This window comes from Pipistrellus kuhlii, unplaced genomic scaffold (genome assembly GCF_014108245.1).
Source record: "Pipistrellus kuhlii isolate mPipKuh1 unplaced genomic scaffold, mPipKuh1.p scaffold_m20_p_20, whole genome shotgun sequence".
In the NCBI taxonomy this organism is placed as follows: Eukaryota; Metazoa; Chordata; class Mammalia; order Chiroptera; family Vespertilionidae; genus Pipistrellus; species Pipistrellus kuhlii.
In genome coordinates this window covers 8,237,890-8,249,865 of record NW_023425516.1, presented here as the reverse complement: position 1 = coordinate 8,249,865, position 11,976 = coordinate 8,237,890, and positions in this window count along the sequence as shown.

The window sequence follows — 11,976 nt, the reverse complement described above, 5'->3', positions numbered from 1 at the left end:
GTGGGGCCGGCTGCTGCAGGGACAACAGCCTTCTCCTAATAAAGTTGTAAGTATTTAAACCTGTGTCCTGCCTTGGTGACTTCATCTCTTCTGCGAATACTCATACCAAATCTACTGAGCACCCACCATGTGCCAGCCACGGAGCTGGGGCTGTGGTTTAGCGGTGACTGGGACAGGCATGTGCTTTGACTAGGAATTGAACCGCGACCTCTTGGTTCATGGGTTGACACTTAACCACTGAGCCACGCCGGCCACGCTAATATTTCTTACTATGTCGCAGCAAATAAAGGAGAAAGGAGAGGAGGCTGGGTCCTGCCTCTGGAAGCTCCAGGTAGGGTCAGGGGCTAGTGACTGACACTGGAGCCGCCTGGAGCAGACAGCCTGGCTGTCTGTCTTTTGAAGCTTTCCAGGCAGGGAAGGAGCCCTTTCCTAATCTCCTGGCCTTTGAAGAGAGGCAGGAACAGTTTGCTTTGAAATCCATCCTCCGGAGAGGAATGCGTTTTTGGTCCCAGTAGAGAAAAAGCCTCCTTAATGGTCTAAAGGTCTTGACCCCCTGGGCCCTGCTCCCCTGCCCAGCGAGCCCTGGCTGGCCCCGGGCAGGCCAAGCTGGCAGGGCCCGTGGCAGCGTGTGTGACCCAGAAAGTCTTTCCGTGGCTCCCTGGCTTGCACCCAGCCCTGGTGGGTGAGTCAGCCCTGAGGCCTGCAGTTCTAGCCACGAGCCCCAGGGGAGCTGAATGTCTCCCTCCCCCTTCCAACTCTCCCGATACCACCCCATTGCCTAGCCCGGGCAGCCCCAGGGGTCCGCAATGACATCATCGCTGCTGCTCCCAAGCAGGGGTGCCAGGCGCTCAGTGCCCCACGCCCCCAGGGGGCTCACCGGGAAGCCCTGGCGTGTTTGCTCTGTGTTTGCTCAGTAACTCACATTCCGAGCACTGGCCAGCATGTCGCTGGGGGAGATAAGAGTTCCTGGCTCCCAGGGCATTCCTGAGAAGCAGCAGAACGCTTTGTTCCCAAAGCAGAGGGGTTTGGGCAGAAAGGAAGGGCAGGATGGAGAGGAAGAGAGAAGGGAACCTCTTCCTGAAACATCGGACGTGGGAAACAGAGTCCTGGGTGATGTTGGGAGGCTGGTGAGATTTCAGCCACATCCCTTTAAAAAAAAAAAAATTAAAAAAAAAAAAATATATATATATATATATATATATATATATATATATATATATATATATAAAATTGATTTTTTACAGAGAGGAAGGGAGAAAGATAGTTAGAAATATCGATGAGAGAGAAACATCCATCAGCTGCCTCTTGCACACCTCCTACTGGGGATGTGCCCACAACCAAGGTACATGCCCTCGACTGGAATTGAACCTGGGACCTTTCAGGCCGCAGGCCGACACTATATCCACTGAGCCAAACCAGTTTCAGCTCAGCCACATCCTTAACTTATTGCAGTCGGTCCTCCCGCCTCCTCCCTTCTGCCTCTTCCTGGAAACCACAATCCCAACAGTATGAGCAGGGGTTTGGGCCACTGTTCTCTTGACTTTGACACCCTGTCCAGGTGACCTCATGGGAATGGGCTTCTGGTCTCAGCAGGGAGCACCCATCACCATGGTAGCATGGGTGATCCAGCAGATATTCCTGACCTGGTGGTGTTGGACTTGAGGATTTTGAGGAAAGAGCCTTTGGGTGTGTAAGGAAATGTGTTCAGGAGAACAATGTGACCTCTGACCTCTGGAAGGCCCCTCTTTGGACTGTTTGCAGCCCCCCAGGCAGCAGGTTGGTACATCAGCACCTGCCAAGCCAGACACAGCCAACTGTCAGGGAGAATTTCCAAGGTGGAGGCTTCCTAGGAATGTGTGTGAGAGCAAGATGATGCGGCCGGTCGCCTCTGGAGCCGTGAGGTCGCTGCCCTGTACGGGCACAGTTCCCATGTACAAACTCAGACCCGTCTGGTCTGCACAACCATCCTCTGAGGATTGATCAACCCAGAATGCAACCAGGGTTTCAAAATGTGAAGTAACTTGTGCAAAGTTACCCCGGCCAGTAGCGGGCCGGGATTCAAACTCCTTGCTTCCTTCCAGCACTGGGCTCCTCGCCACCGGGCAGCTGAGGAGGTCTTGTCAGCCTCTCAGTAAGGCGGGGAGATGGTTACCTGGTCATTTCTTTCCCTGAAAGGCTCCTTGGAATGACCTAGGCCCATGGTCAGCAAACTACGGCTTGTGAGCCACATGTGGCTCTTTGGCCCCTTGAGTATGGCTCTTCCACAAAATACCTTGGCCTGGGTGAGTCTATTTTGAAGAAATGGCATTAGAAGAAGTTTAAGTTAAAAAAATTTGGCTCTCAAAAGAAATTTCAATCGTTGTACTGTTGATATTTGGTTCTGTTGAGTTTGCCAACCACTGACCTCGGAGCATGTTCTGGAGGCAATGTTTTGTGATTTCCAAAGGGCCTATCAACACAACCCACTCTGGCCCTGGTCCCTATCTTCTAATAGGACATTTGTTTACTCTATTTTCTTTTTAATTTTTTAAAATACATATTTTTTGATTTCAGAGAGGAAGGGAGAGGGAGGGAGAGAAATAGAAACATCAGTGATGAGAGAGAATCATTGATTGTCTGCCTTCTTCAATCCCTTCATTGGGGATAGAGCCCACAACCCAGGCATGTGTCCTGACTGGGAATCGAACCGTGACCTCCTGGTTCGTAGGTCGATGCTCAAACACTGAGCCATGCCTGCCGGGCTCAATTGCCTTCTTGCATGTTTCCCAGTGGAGCTTCCTCTGAGGTTCTCAGGGCTGGCATGTGGCTTGGGAATCACCCTGCCACCTCATGAACCTGGAGTCCAGAGGCCCCGGAAACCTTGGATGGTTTGAGCTACTGTGAGTGTCAAAGGGCAGAGAGGAATGGTGAGAAGTGGAGTCTAGCAACCTCTGTGGCTCTTTCTTTTCCTGGGAACCTCCAGGAATCTGTTCCTTCCCTTTCCTCAAAATTATTAGTAAATACTGAAGACACACAGAAGGAACAAGGAATAATAAAACAAAGCTTAGGTGATTTGTTTTATTAATCATGCAGCATGAGAAATAAAACATCACTAATAGAGTTGAAGGTCCCTGTAGGAGTCTCCCCCTCCATGCTCCTCCCTCTCTGCCAGAGATTCCCATCATCTTGAATTTGCTATTTATCATTCCTAGACATCCCTTTATCCTTCCATTGCATAAATCTGGATCCCCAAACCAGTGGTTGGCAAACTCATTAGTCAACAGAGAGGCAAACCGTGGCTCGTGAGCGGCAGTTTGCTGACCACTGCCCTAAACAATGCAGAGTTTGCTTTGCATGCATTCCACCTGTGTCTGCAGGTAGCTCCTGTGTATCCCTGAATATCCCTGTGTTTTCTGCAGCTTACTAGTATTCTCTTTGCCTAACGCTACATCTGGTGGACTCATTCCTGTGGCTACATGTAGTTCTAGTTCACTTGTTTTTCCGTCTGGTGTATTGTTTCATTATTTGGATCGCATGATTGACATTTAGGTTGCCTCCAGAATTCTGCTAATACAAACAGTTCCACTGTGAAAATTCCGCACATGTTTCCCGGGGCATGTATGAAATATAGGAGAGCTGCTGGGAGTGAGATTTCTGGGCCATAGGGTGTGTGTACCTTCACCTTTACTGTGAGCTATTTCCAGATTGTTCTCCAAGTGGCTTTACCATGCCCAGAGTTTTGCCAATTTGCCTCCAATCCCCCCTCCCCACCCAGGGGCTGCCTTCTCCACCAACTGGGGTTGCTTCCTGACCCACTGTACTGTTAGAAGGATTCAAATTTCTCCAGTTTTCCTCCTTCTCTCTCTCTCCCTTCCCCCTCTCTCCCACTCACTATCAGCTAGGATTCCAGCAGGAAGTAGATGGCACACTTAAATTAGAATAATCTGAGTTAAATAAAGAACAGTTTATAAAGTCGTGGACAGGGAGTAGGGGTACCCCAAGAGCTAGTGCACGCCCCCAGGCTGATAATTGTTGGTCTCCGTTTCTATATGAGGCTGAAAGGTGAGGGGAGAACGTTTGTGAGGACTGGAGTTATGGAATTCTATGTAGATAGGGCGGTCAGACAGGTGCTGATACTTTTGTGGGGCGGGGGTGGGGGGTGGGGGAGGAGGGAAGGGGAGAGACACACTTTTGGTTGCTTTATCTATAAAAGGGGAAGTAATAGTACTTTCCTCTCACAGCCAGTGTGGATTCAATGGGCTGATGTATTAGCACAGAGCCTAGCATGTAGTCAGTGGGCAATAAATGCCAGCTAGTTATTACTTCAACCCAGGAGTAAGTTACAGAGGCTCAAGAATGCTCAAAGAATGTCCATAGCTGCTATTTCCCAAGCTGTGTTGAAATATAAGTGGGTTAAGGTTGTTCTTCTCATAGTTGTTTCCCAACATTTAGAAGAATAGCAAATGTATCTCCATTTTTTTTTTTTTTGTACTCTTCTGGGACGCTAGCCTTTTATATCGCTCCTTTGAAGTCAATATGGTTCCTGCTTTCTGAATATTGCACAACTGCTTTGGGGAGATGAATGTCCAAGATTTCAGGCCTATATTTCTCATTCTTTCCCCAAAATTTTATTATGAAAAACATCAGACATATAATACTGGATAAAATAATGGACGATCATACATCCTTTGCTTAGAGTCTATAATTTTACTGTATGTGCTCCATCTCTTTCATAGACTTTTTTTTTTGGTCATGTTGCTTGGAAGTGACACCCTCACACTTTACTTTAAAAAAAATATTTTTGTTGATTTCAAAGAGGAAGAGAGAGCGTGAGAGAGATAAAAACATCAATGATGAGAGAGAATCATTATCAGCTGCCTTCTGCACGCCTCCTACTGGGGATTGAGCCTGCAACCCTGGCGTGTGCCCTGGCTGGAATTGAGCCATGACCTCCTGGTTTGTAGGTTGATGCTCAACCACTGAGCCACACTAGCTGGGCCTGACACTTCACTCTTTAAAAAAAAAAAAAAAAAAAAAAAAAAATATATATATATATATATATATATATATATATATATATATATATTATTGATTTTTTTACAGAGAGGAAGAGAGAGGAATAGAGAGTTAGAAACATCAATGAGAGAGAGTCATTGATCAGCTGCCTCTTGCACACCTCCTACTGGGGATGTGCCCGCAACCCAGGTACATGCCCTTGACCGGAATCGAACCCGGGACCTTTTAGTCCGCAGACCGACGCTCTACCACTGAGCCAAACCGGTTTTGGCTGATACTTCACTCTTAAATACTTTCATGTGCATTCCGTAAGAACAAGGACTGCTTCAATACCATGATCATATCCAAGAAAACTGTTCCCTGGTAGCATCAATAACTAGCCCATCTTTAAATTTCTCCAACTGTTCCAAGAACCTCACTTAAAGGATCTGATCAAGGTTCCCACACTGAATTTCAGTCTCTGGTTGTTCCTTATGGTCCCTCTGACTTCCCCGTTTCCCCTGTGGCGTGTGCTGCATCATATCTGCAGGCTGGGAAGGCAGGTTTCCTTGTGCTGTGCCAGCATGGCCATGGGTGACTCTGAAAGGGGGCGGTGAAGGACTGAGAAAAGACAGACAAGAGAATGAAAGCTGGGTCTTGGTGGAACACTGTCCACTCTGATGAAGAGCTAGAAAGAGCGCCACGGACTACAACCCATGTCTTTATTTTATAGCACATGTGTCAAACACAAGGCCCGCGGGCCAAATCCGTCCCGCCAGGCCGTGCAATGTGGCCCGCACCGCGCTGTCATCACTGCACTCCGCTGCGTTTCCATCACAATGACAGTTTATGACTGTTCAGTAAACCATTCGGCCCGCGATTTAGGCTGGATTTTAGATTTTGGCCCCTTCTCTGATTGAGTTCGACACCCCTATTTTATAGCCAATGCCACGAGGCAAAGTAAGGGCGTGGTCAAAATGTTTACAACATTCTCCTGGGTTTCAGTCTCACTCAATTACATGCACCTGATCAAACCTTGTTTACTTGCAGCCTATATCACTCAGGCAGGTGGGGCCACGTGTTCGGACCATAGGTTCACGCTTATAACTCCAGCTATTGGCTATCACTGTGCTGGGAGGGCTCAGCCCTCCAAGCTGGGGTTTGCACATGGCCATGAGAGGCTTGAACCTGTCTAAACACTGCAGCCGCTCCCCACATTTCCCACAAGTGGTGAGGCTGTTAGGGGCAGAATAGAATATTGGGGGCCAGAAAAAATTATAAGAAATATCAATCATGTTCTCTTCACCCTGATAGTTCTGTCCTGATTAGAGAAAGCACATTCTAACCTGGCTGAGAATTGTATGCCCTGGGACATAAGAGCTAACATTGGAATGCAGTCCATCCTCCTGTCCCTGGAACTGCCTACCATTATGGAAAGATCTACAATCTCATGGCTGAAACAATCTAGTCCAGGAGGCACCTACTTTTTATAACCCTCAGCCCCTATTACCTGTAATCTTGCCCCAGGGTGCCTAAAGGTGACCACGCTCCTTCAACTCCCCGCAACCCGCATGACTTGCAACCTGTAATGATTATCCGGTGCCTACTTTCCCATGCCTGTAATTCCTACTTTCCCATGTCATCATTTTCCTTTTACTCAATATAAGCAACTGGCTGATGGGGGGGGGGGGGGCAGAGCAGATCTTTGTGGATGAGCTGCTGCTCTCCCACACTGCTGGCATTGCTGGAATAAACGCTCATATATTATCCAACCCTGTCTCTGCTTTGTTGGCTCAAGTAGTGACAGGCAGCCCTGACTCCTTGGTTGTCCAGTCACAAGGCTGGCGGGTGACTTGGCTTCCCTGATGTTTTCAGGTGGCCTTGAGGAATGTGTCCTCTCTTCACTATGGGACTGAGTTCAGTCCCCCCCCCCCCCCCCCCCCCCCTGGATTTCCCTGCTCTCCCCCGAGCTGCAAGGGCCCTCTCTCCCTGGTCTTAAATACCCCGAAGATTCTGTTAGGGGAAGATAGTAGGTGCGCTCCTGTTCCTATGAAAGGCCTTTTCCATGTCTTCAGTTTTAAGTGGGTCATTTAAATACAGTGATTCATTCATTTATTTGACAAATATCTGCATATCTACCAGGTACCAGGCACTAAGTTTACCTCTACTTCCTGCTTCTGTGCTGGGCCCCTCTCTCCGCTTGTTCCTGCTCAGTTTCCCTCATGAGCTCCTCCTTCCTTCCTCATTTCAAATCCTTTCCTAGGGGAATCACACGCTCTCCCATTGCTTCGTTTAAAACTATCAATGGCTCATGAATCTGTATATCTAAATCTTTTCCAGACCAGTGCTCACCCAGACTCCTCCCTGGAGGGACCCTCACATCTCATGGGTCATCTAGTCACATGACTTGATTCCACCCTCCCAAAACTCCAACACTATGTCTTAATATTTTATTGATTTTTTACAGAGAGGAAGGAAGAGGGATAGAGAGTTAGAAACATCGATGAGAGAGAACATCGATCAGCTGCCTCTTGCACACCCCCTACTGGGGATGTGCCTGCAACCAAGGTACATGCCCTTGACCGGAATCGAATATGGGACCTTTCAGTCCGCAGTTCGATGCTCTATCCACTGAGCCAAACAGGTTTCAGCCAACACTATGTCTTTAAATTTGGTCCCTACTGTGCCTTTTCTAGTGCTGCTGCCCTAGTGCAGAGTAGCAACACGTCTCACCTGAAATATGTCAATAGCCTATCCCCAACCTCTCTGGTTCCAAATGCAGCCCCTTCAGTCCCTTTCCCAGGAATGGCTTCCAGTCTAACAGAAGATGCCCCATTTAGTGTGCTTCTGGCATCCTCTGTGTCCTTTATAGAGATATGTTTGTAGATCTATGGGATTATAGGAAAGCAATGGTAGTAGTTCTCAATGGACCTGGGGAAGACCTCACAGAGGACCTGGGTCTCGAAGAATGAATGGAATTTGTTAGTAGATAAGAGGGGAAAGCATTCCTCACTGTGGGGTGAGCATTCACTATGGCATAGGAGCTTTACAAATGCAAATAGCTTGGGATGGCTGGACTGCAGAATGCATGGGACAGAGTGGTGGGACAGATGAAGCTTGAAGGATGCGCTGGGGTCTTATGATGAAGGGCCTTCTATGGGAATTTGTGCTTTGTTTGGTGGGCCAGAGAGCATCATAGAAGGATTCTAAATCAGATTTCTTAATGGGGTCACATGTTCATCAGCTCACAACTCTAGTGAGCTTGTAGTAAGCGTGATTTGGAGGAAAAGACAGTTGGCCAAAAGGCCCAGTAAGAGGCTCTTGCAATAATCCATACTTCAGACCATGAAAGCCTGGACAAGGGCAGTGCAAGTGAATTGAAAGTGTTGACAAATTCTACAAATGTATAGGATTAAGTGTGAGCTGGTCTTGATAACTAACAGTGTACTGAGTATGACAATGAAGGAAGTGTCAGAGGAATCTGCAGATTCATGTTTTCTCTCTCTTGACTTCCTTGCTTTGCAAAGGAAAAAAAACAAACAAACAAAACACAAAACACCAAACACAAATTAGGCTATTCCTTGACACATGGATATGCACACAGAGCAAGGGGAGAGCAGAGTGGATAGTCTTGATCTTCTCTCTGGATTAAGTTCTAAGATATAGTACAGCCAGGATTCACGAGGAAGGAATGACTGCGCTTTTTCTTTTCTCCTGTTGTTCCTCACTTCTGACCACACCTCCTTACTGACTGCCTTGGTTTCTGGCATCACAACCCCTTACCTCTAATCTTACTATGCTGTCGTTAGCTTGGCACCGAGAAAGCATACAAGGAGATGTGGGAAATGGAAAGAAAAAAAAAATAGAATGATTAGAGGAAAAGTCAAAGAGATAGTCCACATACGTTAGAATGTCAGCAACTGGATGGCGTTTCAAATGTATTTCAGCATAGGTCATATAAACAGATTTATTTTTTAATATACCCCCTGTATCTTTCAATTAACCATACATTGTGTATAACATATTTTAATACACATATCCGAGGATGAGAATAACAGAAACATATGTTAGCAGAGTTTTATTAACTCTAGGGATAATACCACTGGGTTACGAGACATTATAGCTCCATATGTTAACCATAAAGAATCCCGGGGCTTTAATGCGGAACACACTCTGTTTGGATTGGCAAATGGATTGGAGTCAGGGTGAGAAAATGAGGATCTTCTGAATGAGCAGGTTTATGTACTGTATCTGGGCGAGAAAATCTTCCTAAATCAATTTGGCTAAATCTCCTTGCTGCCCAATCTCTGTCTGAAGTGGAGTCCAATGGTTTAGGCCACTGCGATTCCCCCCCCGCCCCCCCCCCCCCCCTGCCTTTCTGGGAAGGTGTGACACAGATTGCTTTTGAGATGATTAGATAAATACTCAATTGTTTAATGAGAGTCTCCTGGTTGCCACGAGTTCCGGGCACTGTGTCTTGGGAAGCCACTTTGCTTTTATTTCTTCAAGAGCCACCTATTTATATGTGGCTCTAGGGGCCTGGACAGCCATGGCCCTGGGAGACAGGAGACCCAACCTTCTGTAGAAGCTTTGCTGCCCTCAGGGTCCAGTGACCTTCTGCAAATGACTTGTCTTCTCTGTGTCCACCTCCTCATTGGTTAGATGGGACACATGGTGTCTGTCTCCTCATTTGTTAGATGAGATGTTGGATCATGTGGCCCCTTTCAAGCTCTAAGACTCTGTAAAATTAATATCTCAGCTCTAAGGGGACATTCAAAAGCCTTTGTCTGTTCCTTCTTCTGAAAGAAAGGAGATGCATTTTTTTTTTGGCTTTATACTTTGTAATTTTCCGTGCTTCCTCACTCATTTTTGGAAGCTTCCTACCCAAAGCACTTCAACCTGCTCTTCTACATGTAGACAGCCCTCAGAAGAGGAATAAATATTTGAGAAATCACAATTCAAAGGTTTCCTACTGCCTCTGGGGTTGCTTGAGTCCTTCTTGACTTATAAAGTCATTTCAGATGTCAGGGAGCAGGAAAATGACACTTAAATATTTCTATTTCTTTCCTGTACACATCATGCTCATACCTAGACACCAAAACCCATTTTGAACTCTGCACTGCCGCCCAGTGGGTGGCTCTCATCACTGCATTCTCTTTGTCCTGGGCCTGGGGGAAAGAAACCTGGGTACATTTTGGACGATAGGATAATGAGGCTGCTGCTGATAATAATAGAGGGTTTCTACATCCAGCCCAAGCACTGTGAAGTCTTTATATGTTGTGTATGTTATGCCATTTTATAGGTTATAAATATTTATATGTTACTTGCTGTGCATCCTCATAGCAGTTCGATGAGGTAGGTTCTATAATTAGTCCCATTCTGCAGATTAGAAAGCTGCCTTTGGTAAGTGACAGCTAGCTTGGGAGGATTCAGAGATGGACACAGAACAGTTCCTCCTAGGCTTCTGATCTCACAGAAAATCCTCTCAGCCAAGTTTCTGTTCGACTGCAGCCTCAACATCAGAAGAGAATGGGTGTTTTGTTGGGCAGTGCGTTCAGCTCAGTCTACTGCAGTGTTCGTGGAGCTGTGGAGCATATGAAAGGAGCTCAAGAAATGGTCCTCACCCTTATAGGGCCTATAGTCTAGCTCGAAGGGTTGTTCATATACATAAAAAATATAGTGAGGGAAGTCCAGAAAGTTTCACTGAGGAGGAGGAGAAGGAGATGGGTGAGGAAAGTCACATCACATGTGGAGGCTGGAGGAGACGGATGGGAAGTGACCCGGAGTATGGATGGATTGGAAGGTAATCTCCCTATTCTTTCTCTGACCCTTTCCCCTCTTCAGTATTTTTCATTTCCTCTCTGGGCTCCAGGAATGTGGACTGTGTAACATAGGATCCGCACTCAGAGAGTTCACCATTTAGTGGAGAAATAGTACAATGAACCTGAGTAGAAGCACCAGGCCAGGATCTCAGAGGCCTCTTTGCAGGGAGATGAAGAAGCTGGCTCAACGCAGAGGCCCTGTGCAGGAAGGTGTGGTGGGTGAGGACCAGACTATGCAGGCCTTGAATCCCTGCCCAGAAGGTTGGGGCTTTATGCGGAGCCACAGCCATGCGGAGTGTGGTTTCTAAACAGAGGACTAGCGTTCTGAAATCACATAGGATTGACGTTTTAAAGTAAGAGAGATGAGGAGAAGAGAGAAGGATATAGACTTTGTATGCCTTGTGCCAGAAGTGAGTCTTGGCATTCGTGCTTTGGACTCTGAGGCCGGCTATGGAGCCTTCCCCAACCCGGCTGGACTGTTGCCTTTCTCCATCCTCAGCCACACCTGGAGGCACTTAGACCACCAACCACATCGCCCCCTAGCTGTTTAGTGTTGTCTCTGTATGTTTAGGAAATTGTGTAGGAAACTCAAGACATAAAGAGCCCCCAACCTGAAACTGGAGACAGAACAGACTCACAACTCCTTTGAGACTGAGGGGGTCCTGTCATGTTTTGGAGTGAAGCATGTGGCAGATATTCCCCCATCCCCTCTTCTTTAGTTCCCTCCCTATGGAAAAGGTCAAATGCAATCCAAAACTGAAATGGGCAACATAGAAGAGAGAGCAGGAAGCAAAGTAACACAGGAAAAGAATGGTGATGAATTATTTAGCCAACTATACGCATGCAGAACTCAAGCTCCCAGGCAGTATGTACTGACTTAGAAAACATGCTTCTGATTTGACATGAGAATTCTTCTTTGAGGAATCTGATCTATAGAAAGATTCACTCATAAATGTGCAAGATGACACCCAGCAATGCTGATGACAGCATTTTTAAGGAAGACAGAAAAGAAGCAAGGCAGGCCTTATATTCCTGTTAAAAGGGAACTACTTAAACATTTATGGTACAGTCATAAGGTGGAATTCTAGGTGGCCATTAAGAAGAATGTGGTAAAGCTATGTATTTGTTTTCTAGGGACTTGATAACTAGTATCCCAGACTTGGTGCCTGGAGCAGTTTTA